This window comes from Sparus aurata, chromosome 1, assembly GCF_900880675.1.
Source record: "Sparus aurata chromosome 1, fSpaAur1.1, whole genome shotgun sequence".
NCBI classification, from domain to species: domain Eukaryota; kingdom Metazoa; phylum Chordata; class Actinopteri; order Spariformes; family Sparidae; genus Sparus; species Sparus aurata.
In genome coordinates, this window is record NC_044187.1 from 33,348,938 (window position 1) to 33,369,755 (window position 20,818).

At 44.0% G+C, this 20,818-nt stretch overlaps 1 protein-coding gene across 2 annotated transcripts in view; it reads left to right on the forward strand.

Moving 5' to 3' along the window:
- Positions 1–215: 215 nt before the first annotated feature.
- LOC115586804 (axin-2-like) overlaps positions 216–20,818 on the forward strand; it is a 55,569-nt gene continuing 34,966 nt past the window's right edge. The window contains exons 1-3 of one of the 2 annotated variants that reach the window (XM_030426184.1): positions 216–275; positions 3,879–3,987; positions 19,009–19,066. The gene's annotated coding sequence lies outside the window, so the exon portion shown is untranslated. Of the gene's footprint in view, positions 276–3,543; positions 3,759–3,878; positions 3,988–19,008; positions 19,067–20,818 lie in introns of those variants that run through there. The other variant, XM_030426193.1, reaches the window with a different exon arrangement.

Sequence of the window (20,818 nt, forward strand, 5' to 3'; positions counted from 1 at the left end):
CCCCCCCCCCCCCCCCCCCCCCCCCGTGTACGAGAGGTCAGTGGCTAAAGTATCAGAGTGTGCGCTTCCTGTAAGACGATCCAGTCCTGTGCGACTGACTCCCTTTTGTTTCCATCTGTCTTTTCCTCGCGCTCCTCTCAATTGGTTTGTTTACTTCCTGCGACCGCCTTTGTTTCTTCTCGTCTGACTTTCCGTGTCCTTCTCTGCCGTTCCAGGGCGCAGAGCGAGGGAGAAAGACTGGCGGCCAGTGCAGCGAAGAAAAAGAACCAGCTGAGGTAAACATCTTGCCCCCACGGACGGAGCTGTGTCTAAATGTTTAAGGAGACCCGACTAGAGTTTAGTCGAACACTTCCCTCTCCCCTCAACAGCCCCTTGTTTAAATATATAAGCGCTACGGCCAAGTCCGATGTCTGTGAGGCCAGAACAAATAAATCGAGGTGGAGGACACAAAAAAGTGGGATAGATAAAACAAATGAACAAGCCCTCGCAGTCCAAATATATATGCAACACCCAGCTTGCTTTTCAACTCCTTCAACTGACACGTTTGCGGAATTTCTCTCTGCGGAGAGCCGGGATGATGTTACCGAGTCAGAACAGGCTTGTTGGACTCTTGAATTACAGACCAATTGTGATTCACTTCATTAAATCGTAACAAGCCATGTGAAAAGACCAGAGTGAGAACCCCCTCCTCTCACCGCGCACGCCAAGAAAACATCCTCTCTGTGAGAACTTCGCTCATAAATGTCCAATACAGTTCTCATCTGTATTACAGTGGGGAAGTCGCGTTATATAGACCTAGGAACACACAGTATACACCCATACAGCCTTTCTGCGTCCTTGAGCGCACCAGCTTTTCCCTTTATCAGGCCTTGCAAAGTCTTTAGGGAATCAAACAGTCTGCATTGTATTAGTTCTTTAACAAACGTCCTGTTTTTGTTCAGGTTCTTCACTCGTTTAGCCTCATGAAGAGCGCAGTTTTCGGACCATCGCGTCCAAACGTCTACTGAAAACCAGTTAAAAACATCCAGGACGTACAAGGAGCAGACGTAACATTTGAGGGGAAGAGAAAAAAAAAAGACAACAGCAGTATTTTTCCACGCTCCGCATGCTGTCATGCATGAATCCCCGGCTTCAGCCATATGTTTAAGATTAGATGTACTTTTTTGTTAGACGAGAACACAGTCAACAAAGTTCTGCTGCTTCCCCGCTGGTCATGAATCAACTGGGCTCCGTCCACACCCTCTCTTTGGGATCTTAATGCTATTAAATGCTGTGATAACAGCCATCATATGTGTGAAGAATGTCACAACATGATTGATGGTATGAATCATATTCTCCCTCATGTTAACTGCCTTGCAGTATTATAGTAGTGTTGTTGTTCACGTGTGTTTTTAGTCTCTCTGATAACCTGAGAAGAACAGAGATGAGGTAAAAATGTAGTGTACGCAAAAATAACAAAGTTACGCTGAATTATCCAAACATAAGAGCTGCAATAATAGATTTGTTTGACTACCAGGGGGCAGCAGAGCAATTTTGAAACACACATTATTATATCTCATAGCATTCGTGTTTCCGTCTACGCATGACAGGTCAAACATTCACTCTCCTGTCAGCTCTGATTTGGTCAATTTACAACATAAAATATCTGACTCTTGTCACCAGCTAGCGGCTAACTTTGTCTGTCCCGTGCTGGGTGCTGGAGAGGTAGTATTGAGGCAGGTTATCAGAACCTTTCCGGCTGAAACTAACTGCATGCCGCTGCATAAAGAAAGTTGAAACCCCATACAAATATGCAAAACTAAAAAAACTCAAAGCTGAGAGTTAAGCAGGATGACAGATATAGTGGTAATAATCAGTGCTTTCTATCAAGGGGACCCCTTTGATATCACATTCAGTCTTTTGATCAACTATTTATATAAAAAAAATTTATCAGTGTAGCCTTAAAGTGATACTTTGTCTCGATTGGGTCGTTTAAGTAAACACCCACCTTCTGCAGAAGGTTATCAGTTTCCTCCATCATAGAGAAGAGGCAGTGCTGAGTTTGGATTCCAGTAGTGACAGGTTCTCGGGGGGGAAAAGGTATCAAAGCTACCACCCCAGCAGCATGACCCACTTATCTGCTGCTATTATTACTTTTTTTATATTTATATTTTCAAAATATGGCGAGAAACACTGCTACAACCTCAATCCAAAGGCATGACCCATGTGAGCCTGTGAGAAGGCACATACAAGAAACACCCACCCATCAACCCTCTGCTCTTCAGTTAAGCGCTAGGTGTTAGCATGCTAATAGACTAAACTAATACAGAGAACGTGGTAAAAATGACGCCTGCCAAACACGATCATTCTAGCTTTGTCTTTATATGCACTTTAGCATGTTAGCATTTAGCTCAGTGCAGCCTCACAGAGCTATTACCGTGAATTAAGCAGAGGCTCCTGGTCCTGTTGTTACAACATTGATAGAATTCATTTTAACAATCATGAGTCAAATTTCGCTACTGACATCAATTTCTTTAATAATCTGATCGTTACTAGCCTACATAACTGTAACAGATAGGTCTAATATCATCGAGGAAATGCAAAAGACAAAAAAAACAATAAGATAGCGGTGATCAGAGATATGAAAACCATCCTCATCATTAATCTGGCTCAAATTGAGCCTTCCTTTCAGAAGACTTAGTGTTAAATGTATAGGTCTCTGTAAGTAGGTCCACTGTAGTTCAGGCGATGCTAACCCCCTGCTGTGAGGAGGTAAATAAAGCCAACTATATAAAACGACATGACAGACTTAATGTGACCATTATGGAAAACAAACAGTTACTTCCAGCTCAGATAATGGCCCATTTAACACAGAAAGCTTAGTAATTAAAAGAGCAGAGGGGGTGGGGGAATTATAATACAGTTACCTAAATAGGGTCAACTGGTTGGTTGTTTAGCTTCAGTGGTAACTTCTTGGCTGTGAGAAAAATTATGAGCAAAGAAGTCTGATGTTGTTTTTCTGTAATAATGGGCATTATTTTCACTTTTATGTGTTCCTCCTACAGAGAAAATAGGCCTGATCTCTCCCTTTGTGGTTGCTCCAACTGCTCACTTCCACCACCCACACAACACATTTTCCCAGGCAACAATGTTCCTCCAAAGTTTACACACAATAAATAACGATATGCCCAAAGCAGTTAGCAGTGGCCCCGCTCTCCGTTTCCTGGCTGGAGTTGAAATGAAATGGTAATTTTGACTTGAGGAGGATTTCAAAGGGATGGCCTCTACTTTTCATCTTGGTGCATACCACGAGCTCGCCGACACATTCACGCTGGGATTTGAAAAAAGAAGAAAAAAAAAAAAAAAAAAAAGGGAGAGTAGAGGAGAGGAGAGAGAAAAAAAAAGAGCAGAATTTTTAAGTTTTTTCTATGAACTTCCGTCTTTCTTTTCTCTGCCATCTCCCCACAGAAAAGGAGATGTAACGTTTGCTGAGATCTCTCCCCCAGATGGACAGCGTTTATATAAACCAACCATCCCCGGTTCAGGGAGCGTTTGATTGATGTGTCATTGTCTAAAGATTGTTTCCAGGCATTTGAATAGATAATTCAGAGTGTTTCATGTAGACATCTTTCTTCAAAGGTCAGTTGTGGGGGTAGAGCAGGGGTGTCCTCCATCTCCCATGCTATTTTTGCATCCAAGGCTCCGACCAGCCCGCCTGCTTTTTTTTCGCAAGGGAGATTGACTGACACTTGAATCGTCCTTCTGCTCAAGATTACAAGGTGCTTTCCAAAACTCCATCTGAGATCTGCTCGCCAGCTCTGTTATGCAAAGTGCCTTTGTCTCGAACAAAAGACCATAACGCTGTGTGTGGATGTGTCCTGTGCCTATTTGTTGTGCAGGTCGGCCTCTCGCGCTGAGATTGGAGTGAGACAAAGAGATGCGGCGGAGGAATTGGCCAGGAACTCCATTATCTCTGCCACGAGGAACGAGAAATGGAATTAAAATGAGGTCTGTCGCACATCAGCAGCACCTATCCTCCCATGTGCATAACATCTTATGCTACACAAAATCCACCCTGAAAGTCAGAACACCCCCCCCCCCCCCCCCCCCCCCCCCCCTCTTTGTACAGTATCTCATTTCCTACATCGCAGCCTTGCATGCGCTGACCCAGCAGGCACAGCAATATCGGAGGTCCACTTTCCCCGAGTCGGCCGATCACATTCCGTTGTCAGTCAGCCGTGAGGGGAGCGTCCGGGTGACAAAAGCAGAGTGTGACAAAAGCAGAGTGTGAAAAAAAAACAAAAAAACACTGTGGTGTCTTCATTATCTCCGAGCTCCGCAGCCCGGTGAACGAGGCCAGGGTTAATTGCTGTTGATTAGACGTCAGTACGCATGGCTGAGTGAGCCCACAGATCTCACTGAGGGGGCCACAGAGGGAGACGAGGGAAAGGATGAGGTCGCTCACAGACAATGATGTGGAATCAGTGTCAAGTGTTCCTCCTCTGTGGGTTTGGCTGCGCGGGAGGCAGATAAGGAACGCAGACGGGGCGACACAGAGATGCATTTTATCCGCAGAAACGAGCAATTGTTCTCAGAATTTAGGTTTTCAAGTCACGGAAAAAGACTGTAACCATGGCGATCAAATAATCTAACGTGCTGATTATCTTTGCGTTTGATGTGTCTGAGTTCATCATTCATTCGGAGATCAATAGCCCATTGAGTTTATGTTGGTCTGATGCTCTCTTGGTCCGTCCGTTTCTTTGGTCAGAACATTAAATGAAACATTAAATGGACTGCCGTGAAAAAGGAAGTGCTCCACGGGGCCCAGAGGACGAACGCTAACGAGCTTGTTGATCTCCTGACTTTTCCTCTAGCGCCGCCACCAGGTCAAACATGAACATTTTAAAGTCTGCTCAATGGATTTACACAAAATGAAGCACCGACATTCATGGTCCACAAAGGATGAATCCTAATGGCTCTGATGATCCCCTGCCTTTCCATCAGGATCACATAAGTGCAGTGCATGTTTTTTTGGTTTAAAACCAATAAACCAATATTGGAATGTGGTACAAACATTAAAGCAATAAAATGTAACTTCCTGGAGAGGGGTAGCTGATTGTTGAGTCTCATCCTCAGGTCAGCTAATATTGACGCTTCAGGTTGGCGTCCGGCCCGAGCTGCAAACCCAAAGCTTCAGTATTTGACGAGTTGGGGATGAGACTCTACAGTCTGCTATCTTTCTGCAGGAAGATACATTTTGTTGGTGTGATTCTCCTGAAGGTGATCCCGTGACTTTATGGGGTCATCATGTGGTCGCAATTTCAGTTGGTCTTGCACTAAATATCTAACTAACTACATCCTCATCAGCCTCGCTTAACTTTGTGTTTAGAGCTAAATTGCAAATGTTAGAATGCTAAACAAAGATGTTGAACGTGCTGAACCTTTCGCTGATGCTTAACAACTGCAGGTTAGCTTTGTCGTGGTTAGCATGCTGATGTTAGCATGTCTATAAAAGCCTCTTTTTGCCTAGACTTACAAAGAGATTCTGATCAAATGGCTATCTTGCAATCGTGCTAAAGTCCAACTTAACCCAACCACAAACATATTCTGTAGAATATAACTATATATACTTATTATACTTATAGTATGTGATGTCTGACAATCAAAACAAAAGATCTAAGATGCATTTAATCATGGGAGTTGTTGTCTTCATCAGTAAACCATTGCTGAGTCAGATCTATCTACGTCACTTTCACGTTTTTTAAAACATTTTGTTTACATTAAGTTTAGTCTCATTCAACCATCGCTCAGTGATTCCTTTGAAAGTTTTAGCGACACATGACCAAATGAACACACTGTTGGCTTGAATAAAATAACCGTAGAATAAATATGGTTAAAATGTCTCTGGGTTCGAAGCACTTGGGGCGATGTCAGTACACAACTGTACAAAACATACGACAAAGATTTGCTCGTTCTCAAGCTTTTTAATGCAGAAAAGTCACGTAGTCTGACATCAAGTCAACTGATGCTTTGATGTGCACAGATTCACGCTGACTTACAGACCCAAGGTTCCGACTCCGGTGCGGTGTAAACAATCAGACTGTTGCAGGTGTGTTGCCAAAATGATGTCTGTCTCCGTTGGTGTGTAATAGACAAACAAGGCCCCTGGTCAACCCCGGGTTATATTCGTCTTTAATGCGTGATTCTTATTGCTCCGCCGCTTTTGTAGCCAAAATAACAACGACAATAGAGGTGGTTCAGACAGGAGCGGGACTGACAGGCAGACAAGGGAGGAAGGGCAGGACGTCGCAACCTTCACGCCCTTCGCAGAGCGAGCGCTCGCTTTGTTTAAATCTCCCAGATCAAAGGGTGCGATGCAAATTCCTGCAGCTTCCACGCCGCCATTTGATGTTTCAGGGAGCCAAATTATTGTGGTGATTACAGTAGCTGTACACAACCGGCGGAGCGGGCCAAACAAGAGTCCTTGTTGTGACTCTCAATTAGTGGTGTGACATCTCAGCACCCAGCGTCTGAGAGGCATCTGACAATAAGAGGGGCTGTTTGGGCTGATAAAGTGATTTGGCTTGGTGGCGTCCTTTCATCTGCACCGACAGTGGGGTATTTGAGGCTTCTGGGTATTCTCTCTGCACATCCTCACACCTCCCCTCATTGTGACAATAGCGCCACTGTGTTCAGCGTGTCGAAGAGGCTGTAGGCCCGCCGCACTGCGAGCAACTTCGGCTCCGATGATTGTCGTGTCGGAGTGTTGCCGCGACTTAGAGGCTTCTGCGAGGTGAAGTTAACAAGGACACACCAAAAAGCACGGGGACGTCGGGACGCTTTAAATAAAAAAATACAGTCGTATACATAACTTTATCGGCTTTAAGTTCTGTTCCTCTTCTCCCTGAGCGGCGTGACTCAGAACAGATATTAACTATCACACCATTAGCAGTGTTCGGATGTTTTCTGCATATTCAAACGCTCTGAAGTTGACGACGCAGGCGTTATTTTGTTGTTTGTGTGTTATTGAAAGCCACAGCGAGTTGAAAGGATAACTTTGCCTGTGGGAAGGACAGAGCACCAGAGGATCAGGTTCAGCTGTATTTCTGATAACACTTTGCATTCTGCAGGCACCAGTGACAGCTCTGATGCCTCGTGTTTGATTGGCTCTTTCATGTTCTCCTTTCCGCCTTCAGTATAGGCAGCGAGGCCGGGGTGGAGGTGAACGGATGGCGAGCGGACTACCGCGGCGGAGAGAGATTGAGATGTGATGCTTCTCTGCCAAGGTGATGGACAGGGGCACTGGAAGGATGTTGGTTTTTAGACACTCCGGGCTGTCTCTTATATGTAGCAGAGAGTTGCAAAAGGCCCTGGCGGTAAAACTACGTCAGGTGCAATTAGCATCATGACAGGGTTCTTGTGGAGGGATGGTGGATGTGCTGAAAAGAGCTGGCTCACTATGAGGGTAGTTCTTAACCAATAACCTATTGGAGGAAGACAGTTTCATGATGGAATAATCAGATTACTAATTAGTTATGGCTGGGGATAGTCTATGTTTTCCTTTTTGTCAACAGATCGCATGAAAGACCAAACAAAGCAATAAAGTCTGTGTGGCCAAAACCTGATGTAGCTCGTCCCTTTGTGCCACAGAGCTACACTGCTATCCAAAAATTATTAAGAACACTTAATTTTGAATTTTGAGTCAAGTTTCACTTAAACATCATTCTATAACAGGGCATTACACAACAAAATGCAAGTTGTTGTACCGTTTTGCAACACAAGGAGAAAAAAAAAGATTATTTTCATGGTTTGTGAGTGTTGAGGATGTTCTGAGTAGCTCAGGAGTCTCACAGCCTGAGGAAATAAGATGATCTATGATCTGGTGGTACGGCAGTAAATACTCTTGCCAGATGGCAGAATCTGGGTTTACCTCATCTCGCCATGTTGGTGTTGTTCCTCCAACCTCACTAGTAGTCCGGCAAAAGATGCAGAAGTAGCCGCTGCCATGCCAACAGACTACAGAGCTGCTTCTTTCCACGGGCTGTTACACTGCTGAACTGACGTTCAACAATCCACCATTAAAAAAGAGTTTTTTCTTGAGCCGCATAAAGAGACTCCAACTTAACATTTTGCTGTACAATCCTGAGTTGGAGACTCACAAACAGATGAACCTCGAGTCCTTGATTAATTTGCACCAGGAACGTCATCGCAGCTGACCAGAAAGTGCACACGGTGAGTTAGTTATGGTTGAACGGGTCATGTGCAAAGCTTCCACCCAGGAGTCCAGGGTTTGTGTGCCATGTGAAAAAAAATAGCTGTATTTAATTGGCTGGTATCTATGAGTGAGTACAATTTGATTTAGATAAATGGGATTGCTGGTCTTGGCGCAGGTACTCACTGTACTAATGGCTCTCCCAGTTTAAATGTGCTTTTTTTTCACAAAGTTTTTTCGGTCGCAGTTTGGTCAGGTTTAGGCAACAAACCCACTTGGCTCGAATTTAGGGAAAGATCGTGATCTGTTTCCCTCGTTGCAAAGTTGTGGCATTGCAAAAATACGATTGGTTTGATGCAGTGATGGTCCTGGAATATGATATGACATTGGAAGAACAACAGCACGGCAAAAAGCAGAAAATAGTCCCCAACAAACGTTCCATTTCCCCCTGTATATCCCCCTTTTCTTAAAAAATAAATGAACAAATCTGTGGCTTACTACTAAAGAAGGAAGTCTTCGGCATCAGTGAACGGGCTGCGTGCCACAGACAGGCTGCAGAAGTCGGAGAGCATTGAGAGCACCCGGGTTTTGGCGTTATAATGAGATTCACTGACAGTCAGAAAATATAGAATATTAGTGCGTGCATGTGTAGTTCAGGCAGTTGTGAAGCCCAAAGACAGTCTTCAGAGACCCTGTCCTCTAAAGCCTGCGAAAGCAAGTTTAAAAAAACGTGCAACGTCCTTCTTCTATAGCTTTATTCCTCCCTTTGCAGGGCATTGTGTTGACCTGGAAACGGCCATTCAGCGCTGTGAGAAAGCGGCCCCTGAAACGCTCCCTCTCACTAAGAGAAACATATAACAGTATTAGATCTAGTTTAATTACACAGGGGCTTGCGGATGGGCCCCTCTTTTCTCTCGGCGGTGAAAATGCTTAGCGTTTGTTGTCGGTTCAAGGCTCTCTAAAGGATGTGCTGGCATGTGTAGGGCTCTGGCAGAGAGGAAACTTGTGGTAGGGGGGGTGAACTGTTATTGTTTGAAAAGCGTGTAAGCGGCCTTCACAACACCGCATCCACGGAAATGAAGCAAAGACAGAGAGCGAGAAAGAGAGAAAGAGAGAGAGACGGAGAGAAAGAGGCAGAGAGAGAGAGCAAGAAAGAGGAGGAAAAAAAAAAAAACTCTTGCGCAGCTTTGACTGACGACTTAACAGGCGAAACCGAATTTGTCTTTTGCCGGGAGATGTCAGATGCCTTGCCAGTGAGAGAGAGAGAGAGAGAGAGGGAGATGGAAAGAGGGAGAGAAAAAGCACACCACAGAATCTCTCCTGCGTCTTTTTCGCCCTCTCTTTTCTCCTCCGGTTTAAGACGGCTCGGTGAATGCAACGACATCAAAGGGCCCCGGCACTCAGAATGTACATTGTTGTTCCAGTAACCACATGAAACAGAAAGGGAGCGATGGAGAAAGGCTGGGAGAGATGGAGCAAGTTTTTTTTTTTTTTTTTCCCTTTCTCTCCTCCGTACATAAATAGGGAGCTACGGAGGGAATCGGTTTAGAAACGGTGGAAGATTAACTCTTTTATCTCTTCATTTCAAACGTCCTCCGTATCCGCGGCCTCCACATGCTAACGCGCTCGTCGGGGCCGACATGCCTGACCGGCAGCCGCTGCAAAGCAGAGGTGTTTCTCCTCCGTCAGGATGCGTAGATCTCCTCCACGGACGGAGCTGATGAGAGGAGGAAAAAGGGGCAGAGGAGGAGGTTGACACGCCGTCGGTCCTGACTCATTGTCATTAAGAGAGCTCTCTGTAATCGGAGCTAAACTTAGAAAAAGGAGGGAGCTCTCACTCCGCCGCAGACATTCCACATGTGTATCAAAGAGGAACACGGCACAACGGTCCCAGAACCTGTGCCATCGACGAGGCACAGGTTCTGGGACCGTTTCGCCTTGTTCCTCTTCCTCTCCCTCTTATTCCTGCTGGCCTTATCTTTACACAGAGACCACCCAGGAGCAACAAGTCAGCTCTCACCTTCAGTCTGAGTGTGTTTGTGTGTGTGTGTGTGTGCACACGCGAGCTTTGTACTTTATAAGCTCAAGTGTACGCCCGTGTCTGTATACAGGCCTGTGTGTGTGTGTGTGTGTGTGTGTGTGTGTGTGAATGAACGTGTTTTTCTGTGCATGTGTGCGCGCCTCTTACCTCCCACCATCTGGGCCCTGTTTGGAGAGATTTTCTGTAAAAAAAAAAAAAAAAAAAAAATCACAGTCACGCCGTGGCAGGATTACCACTGTGAAAAGCAGCACCTGGAAGAAACTCAGTGCTCCTGCTCCCCTTCCCTCTCAGATGCTCAAAGAAGTTTCTGGCTTCCCAGCTTGAGGCGCAGGATTTGTTTTTGACCTACATGGGCGTCCTAGGCCTCATGTTCCCTTCCAAAAAGCAAAAAAGCAAAGGAACACATCTCAAATTCGCACTAAGCTACATCCAGCAAGGTTACAGTATCACCGCATTACAGTAGATCAACAAGCGCATGTGCGTGCGCGTGTGCATGTGGGGGGCGCGCACCGGCATGTGTGTTTACACCATGTATATCGTATTTCCGTTTCTCCTCTTTTTTCCCCCCCTTTTTTTTTTTTAAACGGCAAGCTAAGACACTAAAGACTGATTAGCCACAGTGAGATGTAAGCCTGTGAATGAAAGAGTTCAATAATCCCAGATGGAAACTGAGGCGCAGCATCTCCACTGAAGATTTCCCATCAGGAATAATCTTAGTCCGGGATTAGCCACAATTTAAACTGTTTTGATGTTCCCACTCATACACTCTCACACACAGCGTCTCCATGGCTGAAATACCTTATGCCGCGTGACAACTGCGTTGCTCCTTTGCTTTGTTTTCAATGCAGCGTTGAATTTTTCTGTGTAGCTTTCTTGTTATTCTAATCATATTTGTGTTTCATATACTTGTGTTGATGCATCACCCTAATTTCCCTTCTGGGGGGGGGGGGGGGGGGTCAAAAAGGGGTTACCAATTATGAAAGGGTAAGGAGGAAAAATGTACTGTAACTTGGAGTAAAACTTCCAAAGTGTTAAAGCAACATTGCGTAGAAATCTGCTTGTTGTACGATTTGGCGCCCCCCCCACAGTATCTGAGTGCAACACCATTGTCGTAAAAACAGATCCCCGGTCTGTAACAACTTGTAGCTGCTAACTACGATCAAAACTGACTACATCATAACAATGTTACAATGTTTTACAAAACTGTAAAAAAAAAAAAAAAATGTATGAACGCTGTGATCCTACCCTCTCACTGAAGTGGTGGAAAGAGTACAGAAGATCTGTTCTCAAGTATGAGTGCAATTACATTACTGAAATATTACTCAATTAGAAGTATATGTATATATATACTTAAGTAAAACTACAAATTATTCTAATCAAACACTACTCAGAGCATTGGTTAGTTTGATGTTTAAAGGTGCACTATTTAATTTTGGGGAAGAACTTTTAATCAATCAAAAATCAATCAATATGATATAATATAAACAGACTGACCTTAAAGGACAACACAGTTTCATAATGTTTTACCTGTTTATATGTGGCGGACCCTGCCACCTTTCTAGCTTCAAACAGTGTTTCAGGGACCTTACTTTCCTCTGAAAACAGCTGAGTTTGAATTATTACCTCATTAACATTGTAGATATTAAAAATTCGGACCTTTTGTTCTCCAAAACTACATAGTGCCCCTTTAATGCATTATCAACAGCAGGCTTTCAATCAAAGAGGTTTCTGTTTCTCCAAATCTTCACTGTGTCGTTCTGCTCAGCGGTCATGGTCGCCCATTTGTGATCAGATCAGACTTATTGGCTACAAAAATTCAGAAATGTTTGGAATTTAATTGAAACTGAACTTAATCATGATAATAACCAAGTAGATTACACGGTGCAATGCATATTTAAGTAAGAGTGAAACTGCAGACACCGATGATTATCCCATCTCATCAAATAGAAACTAGAAAACACTTTCCTGTAACTTTGAGTCAAACATCCAAATATTTAAATGGTTTTAGGTCAGTACTTCCTCAAAATCACAGTTAAAGTACAGTAAAATGCCACTAGGGGGCCTGAATCTGAGGCAAGGCCCCTGATAGACTCATTTAAAATGCTTTTTGTGGATACTAGAGAGCATCAGACACTTTGATTTGAGCCCGCTCTGAAACCTCCAACATTATGCTCTCAGATGAACTGTGGAAAGGAAAATACATTTTGAACTCCTCCTGCCTCGTAGTGTGTACACACACACACACACACACACACATATATATATATATATATATATAGATATGGTAGCCATGGTAGGGACAAGAGGCAAAAATATGAAAATATACAGTATCATAATGTAGATGTTGATCAGTATTAGTTGATCATTGCTAAGTTATTGGTGTAGTGTAGTGAATATGTTGCTTGGAGGTGTATACTGGCTCCTCTGTAGCTGTTGCTCTGTGCATTAACAGAATGTGCACAGTTCACATGACTGTGTTATCAGATGGCATCAGCCCTCTGCAGCAGCACAAAAGCTCATCTTTTGTTTCTCGTGTCTGGAGCTTCTTCATTCCTTGTTCTATGCACGACTGTATATATTTTGCTTGGAGTGTTTCTTTCAGATGTGCCATGAACACACACTCCGACACACACTCTCCATTCATGCCCCCCCCCCAGCCCCTCGACTCTACAGCCCCTCGTCGCTGTCACCATTTCGCAGTCCGCCCTCAGCTCTTGACCCGCCGACCCCCTGCTCGGTGTCTGGCTGTGTCAGGGTCTGATGCCGGTGACATCATCCGTCGCAATGAGTCCACTGCCACCTCCAGCTCTACTGTCCATTGTCCGCCTGACAGTGAGCGGCCTTGTCCTGGCGGAGGACAGCGCTGGCGCGGCACGCTCCCTCTGTAAATGATGAAAGAGAGCGAGGGAGTTGTGCTGAAAGCGCGGGCCTTGTTTGGCCGAGCTGGCCGCTGAGCTGATCGGAAGGCGCCTTTCTCCCCTGACAGTAACTTCTGTGATCTGTGGAGATAAAAAAGAAGAAAGAATGTGTTTGATGTCTAGATTTGAATAAATACCCCGATGTTAATCGTTTTACAGCGTTAATCACATTTGGTGATAACATAGCTCCTTGTGTGTGTGTGTGGGTGTGTGTGTGTGTGTGTGTGTGTGTGTGTGTTGTTGGCGACAACAGGAACACATCTGCATGTGTAAATTGGAGTCAGGCGTTGTATACATGAGCACGACTGTTAGTATGTGAGGATTTATCGTTGTTGAGTTTGAGAGAGGGGCCGTGGCTCTGACGTTCCTGGGTACAGCCCTTACGTTTTTTTATGACACTCCCATGTTTGTTTTGTCTTAATGATGTGGGTCTCCTCTGGTTAACACAGAGGCGGGCGATTAAATCTTCACATGTAGTGGCTTAACAACACGCAATTAAGACCCTCCACGCAGAGTCGAGCCCAGAAATACTTTGACAAATCCACACTTGAGAGACGAAGCGAGCAAGTCAAGAGTGGCGTCTTTGCCTTCGATACGCAGCGTCTGGCGTTGCTGTCTCAGTCGTCTTTACCTGTTGTTTCTGACACGTATGAGGCGTACATGTGGATCGGTGCAGACAACGTGTGTTTCCTGGAATTCCGCTGGGATCCACATCTGGAATGGATTTCTCACTGCGTTATGAAAAGCTCATGCTTATGCTGGGCGAAAAGGTAAAAAAAATGAACAGCAGCAGCTCAGATGTTGTGGGGTTTTTTTTTTTTTTTTACCCAAGATCTCCACGTCAGGTAGCCTGGAGAGCGGCTTCACGGTGGTAAACTCGCAAGCATCTGGCTGCGATATTACTGAGCTCCTAAACAGGTCTGATAGAGAGAAATCATATTTTTAGCTCTTTTACAGCAGACGTCTCGTCCATCTTTCACAATCCGCTCTATTAGATACTGATGTTTGATATATTTGATGCGATGTGTCTTTTTGATCATCTGTTATACTTTCACTTCCCCGAGACAGTTCAGGCTCTTTTGTGATGTAAATTCAACATCCTATGGCCCGTGTCCTTTGAACGATGGAAGAGGCTTCGACAGACCTAGACGGAGAATTTTCTCAGGAATTCACCGTAGGTGTCACAGAGACAAAGCCTGCCCCCCCTCCCTCGTCAAAAAAAAAAAAAAAGAAGAGTCTTTCTTGCTGCCACAGCATATGGAGAATTGTCCCAATTTCTTTTCCTTTATATCAAATGCAGTGCGTTTCAAGTCGAACCTTTTGTAGCATATACCACATGCGATTTGGGCTCTTGTGTGGCGACGCAAACTTTGTGACTTTTTGATATCTCGGTGAGTGCCGTCTGACAAGTTTCTGTCACTCACACTTTTTTCCCTTTTTCTCTCCCCACCAGCATGCATATTTTCTACCCCATCGATTGATTAGCATACATCAAGCCCCTGTCGTCATGGCAAAACTTCATTTGAATCTTCAGTACTTTCCCCGTGTCTTTCAAGAAGCAGCTGTCAGCCACATCAACGCTAGACACGCTCTGCGCCAGACGAAGTTAAATTGAAGCACACTCTAACACTATATATAGATAAAATGTCACTTCTTTCAAGCGACAAGGCACCTTCGAAGTCGTCAATACAGAGCGCTTTATCACGGGCAAAATAACTTTGAAACTGGAGAGAAGAGTAAAGATGAAACGATCATTCTCTCTTCCCACTTTGTGCTTGAGAGAGGGAAGAAGCGAGATTATTCTAAAGTGGGTAGAAGCGTTTAAGGGGCTTGCTTTTTGATCTGCCTGTCCGTCAACGAAAACGAAGAGCACCTCCTGATGCTTCTGATCGTTAGGTGTCCTCAAAGTGTCTCAAAGTCTCTTTGTTATCGCTGAGTGCGTCGATTAAAGGGAGGAGTATCATTTATTCATTTTGCCATTGAGCGAAAGAAAGAAAGGATTCAAGAGCTTAGCGTTCATTTTCGTCAAACTCTCGAGGTGCGGTGATGAAGTCAGCTTTCTTTTGAGAGACGAGCCGGGTTGAGGCAAAAGGATGTGGAGCGAAAGTTTTCTGCGCTGCAAATTTTGAAAGGCCCCACTGATCTCCGAGATGAAATAAATGGTGATCAAACTTTATTAAACTTTTCTTTTAACGGCGCGCCACAGGACGACAGTTCTGAGGAGAATTCTGTCTAACAAGGTGTTACTGATGGTTGTAGCTAATACATAAACATATGCCCATCACCACACACACACACACACACACACACACACACACACACACACAATCTCTCTCTTTCTATTGTCTCTATCTCTGTCTGTCTGGTGCATGCACACACACTCGGGCCCAGTCACACTGAGAATATAAAGAAAGCTTAAGTATATGTTTACTGTGATACGTGAAATTGATTTTATGGATGTGGGCACACAAAGCAAGCCAGAACACACTCTGTATGTGCCTGGTTCCTCTTTTCACTGGAGTACAATGCCATATTCATCTTTGCTACGTTTTCCAAACGCGGTATCTGATTCTTTAACATGCCTCTCAGTCTGGAAGTCCCTTCCATTCCTACTGTTTCAGATTTTTTATTTTTTTTCCCCTTTTTTTTCAAACACTCAGTCCTGTTGCTAGGTGTCTCTTAGAAGTTGAAAAGTTCTTTTCAAGCCCGAAGTTTTTGCCGTCTCCACTTTTCAACTGGCAAGATGAATATCGGTGGGACAAAGCATAGCAAGGAAAGGCTTTTGACAAGACTTCTGAAGGCCCAGGAGCTCGTCCTGTCTCTCCCTTTTGCAGTTTTCCCATAACTGGCTTTCTCGCGTGGCTGCTAAAAAGACACCGTATCAAATGCAAACTGAGAAGTCACAGTCTTTCATGATACATCAGTGGGGCCCTTGTGGAGATGCTGCTCTGCTTAGGTTTTTTTTTTTTTTTTCACAACTTTTGAAAAATGAGAAATTGGTGCATTCTCTCTTGTGCTATCAGAGCTGCTGACAGTAAGTTCATGTTCCGTACGTGCAGAGAGACGATTGCCATGAATACATGACCCAGAGCAAGTCGAGTTTTAAAGTGCAACTTGTCAGACATTACCTTACAGAGAGTGCCATTTGCATGTCATCCCTTTTGTGAGGAGCATCTTATTGCTGTCAGGTGCTCACCTTTTATATATTAAGCAGGCCTCTCTCATTCATAAAAATCAGAAATGTGTGAAATGCTGTCATGTTAGAAGAGCGGACGATATAGAACAGTAAAAACGGCCAAATTGTTTATTGTCTCTTCATACAGGTGTGAGTTTCTGTTTGTAGTTGGTGCCGTCTGGACAATCTGTGTTGGATATCTGAAGTCTAAACAGTCAGTGTTTTGTGTTCACCGAGGCTGGGGGGCCCGTGGTTTAACACTTTTCAAGAATCACTTTGTGGGGCGGCATCGTGGGGCGGCCTCAAGAAAGCCTGAAATAGCTGAAACTAGACCTCTGTGCAAATAATCACCCTGGGCCTCTGTAAACCATCATGTTTATGCATTGTAAATTGTGAAAAGGAATGCTTTAACATTGTGTGGCATATGTATTTCAAGGCTTTGAACATTGGACGGTATCCGAATTTCACCCACACAACCACAGGCTTTTGCTCTCGCCTTTTGACTGAAATATCGTTCGGATTCCAAAGCGCCTAAAAAAAGGCTAAAGAATGTGTCTGAAACCATTCCCAAGCTGCTTCCATGCGTTTAGCTATCGCTGCTGCGAGGTCAAAAACCTTCCACCAGCTTCTCACTATTCTGAGTTTTGCTTTGGTGACCATGCACTTTTGAAAATTACACAACCGGCTTTGAAAAGGTTTGTCTGAGTCTTGACTTGAAACTTTTTTTTCCTAAATCCACAGAAGATATATTATAATCCCTCAATCCTCCACTAAAACTGGACATACAAGGTATCAACAGAGCGGCTTCTAAACACACCGTGGAACATATTTAGATGTTGCGTCAACCTCTCCTCAGCCTTTGAAGGAGTTTATAAGAAAGGCTCTTGGCAGGAGCGCAGTCGCCACACCGGTTATCTCCTTCCTACACTGTAATTCACCTCATTTGTAACACACCTCCTCCTTTGATGTGCGGTTTTGAAACCTTGTCTCACAACCTGTTTACCCGCTGAGTGTTTAACTGACTCGGGACACACTCGGTGATGTCACGACACACATATACAAAGAGATGGATAAACTGATGCGCCCACGCCTCGCATCCTCAACAGGTTATGTTGCCTTGAGTAAGCCACAGGCCCTAACAGACAGACACAGGTGTCCCAACAATTAGTCGGTTTTGCCTTTGTAGTTCCCTCCTCGAGCATACTTTACTCATTAGCTCAGTCAGCTACACCTCAGACATGTCCTGATGTTGGTACTGACACACGTTTGGAATTTTCCAGTTGACACCAATCTGCTGAAAAGGAAATAGACGGGAATAAATTCAGATGTTAGGGTTATATTTGATCTCTATCAAGTGAAGGTCGAGCTGAAATTTGAATTCTCCTGACTATTTGTGTGAGGAGGATAAAACAATAATGGTAATGCAGATATTGTGCGTGTTTTTCCTTTTTTTTTGTACAACTGTGTTTGGACATTTATGAGCTCTGGATGTGCAGGAAAGGACAGGTGACCCTCCGTCGTCATTTTACGTGGCGAGATGGCCGTTGTTTGGTTTGGCTTTAGGCACCAAAACTACTTAGTGAGGTTTAGGTGACGATCCTGACTTGGGTTCAAATGAGTTAGCTTAGTTTACATACATGATGTAGGTTAAATATGTTATGTAAGTAATCTCACGGAGGTACGTGGGCGACTTTCAGTTTCACACGCGACACAAACACCAGTCTACTGAAGGTCCTGTTGGTGTGTCTCTCCACTCCAGCCTGGACCCTTTCTTGCTCTTGACACTACGTCATCACACAGTTTTTCTCTATGACGCTCGCTCCCTGAACTGAAATGCAAAGGGCTTCATGAAAAAAAAAAGAAAAAAGCATCGTGATAACGTGCCAGATGACTCGAGACGATGGTGTGTTATTCACCACTTGGGGAGACCACAGTGGTTTAATGAACGTTCACTAAATGTCTCACACAAAGCTTTACCAAAAATCCAAATGATCTACTTAGAATAAGGGACGGCCTGGACAAGGCTCTCAGTTGAAAACTGTCAACATGACAGGCACAACAGGGATGTTCAGATCTTAAAACTCTGCAGACATGCCTCTCCTGCAGCCTTGATCTTTCCGCCTAGACGTATGCACACACATACACACACACTCTCGCACACTCCCACATACACGCACTTACACACACCCAGTTGATATCCTCTCTCTTTTGTGAAGCGGGGAGGTGATTTATATAGAGCAGAAAAGCAAGTAGGGTGACATTTTGGAGCTTTGGCGCTCGGAGAGGGCTTTGAAAGGAAATATATTCAGTTATGTCTGTGGAATGTCTTGGCAAGAATGTGCAAGGATTTTGAGCTTTCACCTCGTCTGTGTAGCTGCTGAACTCCGGTCACAGTAGCTTGTGCATTCCCATTCATTTGACAACATGCAGATAGTAATATTTTCTTAAACACCACCAAGTCTGTGCCTTATCACAGATTATCCCTCAGTTCACTGGGTGCACTGCAGAGCCAGCAACAAATGAGCTTGAGCGTGGGAGCAACCTTTGCTGGCACAAGACGATGATACAACTTGCTGAAAGTTATAAAAACCTGAGAGGACTTGAAATTTGTAGTTTGTTCGTATGTAGCTGTTCGTATATGTTCACTTGTAAAAAATAACGCTTTCGTGTTTGTTCCGGACAGGTGGCGAAGGACACTGTGGAGGACGCATCATAAGAGAAGAGCTTACATGCAGCAGTGGGTGAGTGCATGTTCATGGTTTTAAGGTGCACCGAGAAGATCGTAGTTGAAGGTTTGGTGATCAGTTTGTCGTAATTCGATTGCAATATAATGTCAGGCCGGCTTTCACACAAATCATCTGCGTTGTCACTCCATTCTTCAAGCACTATACAGAATCTGTGATAAAAGGATGATTCCACTTATTTCAACTTGGGTCTACTTCTCCACAGTTTTGGCTTGCAACAACATTGTAACGACCAGGATTTGTGCTGTGATACGGGCACGTTTGAGCAATAATCACAAATTGTCGGGTCGGCACACAGGTTATATCATGACAACCTCCCAGGTTCAGCATACCTATTTGAAAGACACAAAACAGTATGAAATAAGAATGGAATTAAAATGATTACAAACCCGTCCATCGTAAACATCCACCCAGACTTCCTGTCTAACTTTGACCGACAGCTGCAACAACTTGTTGACGAAGAGAAAATTCATGCGCAGCTATTTTGAAAACCGGTGAATCATTTCAGTAGTTTTTTGAAGCAAAAGGTCAGAAACGTACTGATTCCAGCTTCTCATAGTGAGGATGATGCTTTTCTTTGACGTATATGTGATAGTAAATGACGTCTTCAGGTCTGAGAACAGCTGGTCAGCAGTGGTGGAATGTAGCCACACTATGTAAATGTAAGCGAACACTGTACTTTCGTATGTACTTCAATTTCCATTCTACCCGGCTTTATATTTCTATTTCTCTACATTTCAGTGGAAAGTATTGCGCAATACTACAAATCTGCCCAGTGTAAAGTATCCAAAATTCTACATTTATTAACTATGATGAAATGGGGACTACAGTGGCTTTAAAATTCTGGACTTCTATTGGATTAGTTTTACTACCACTACTAGTTTTAGACTATGGGGTTTCTACTTTATCGAAACATGCCTACCACTAGCAGCCTGGCTACTGTCTGTCCAAAGCAAAAAACAAGAAACCCTGATGTCAGTGCTATGAAAAGGCAGAGGAAAACACCCAGTTTTATTAATGAGTATGCAGGTTTTGAAACTTACTGATCTAGTAGAAAGTTACGTACCATCTCATGAACCGGTGTTAAGGGGAAACACATATCAACAGGGGATTGTCCATCGCGTGACTGCCCATCTGTTCCCTTTTGTTTTACCTCGGTTTCTATTACTCTCCCTCTTCACCTTCTTTACCTCCTCCATCAGCGATGTTCTTTTTATTTTGCAGTACTACTTCCAGTTACCTGAGGAGGGCAACCAGGGAAAACAATGCCGCTTCCTGTTTTGCAATGCAATGGCAGACTGGCTTCCTTTGTGCCGTAATTCGACCTCCATTTTTACGGGAACAAACGAGCCCTGTGGCAGACAGAACCGCAATACCAAGAGCAAGATTTACAGGGAACCAATCCACACATGGATGGTGTCATTTTTCTACTGCCATTTCTCTGTGTGATCAGTATTGACTTCAGAATGATAAGTCAAGGCAAAAAAAAGTATCTTTTGTAAGTTTAAGTAAAGGATCTGTATACTTCTTCCGCTGCTGGTCAGACAAAACCATTAACTGGCCGCGTCACCAGATCTCAGCAATTGCTTTGGTAACTGAAATCATAACTGACAAAAATGATGGCAAAAACTACAAATCTAAACTTTAAAGTATATGATGAACATGAATTTTGGAGATGGAAAATGTGCAGGGGCCCTGATTAAAAGGGTTTAAGACACACACACACACACACACACACACACACACACA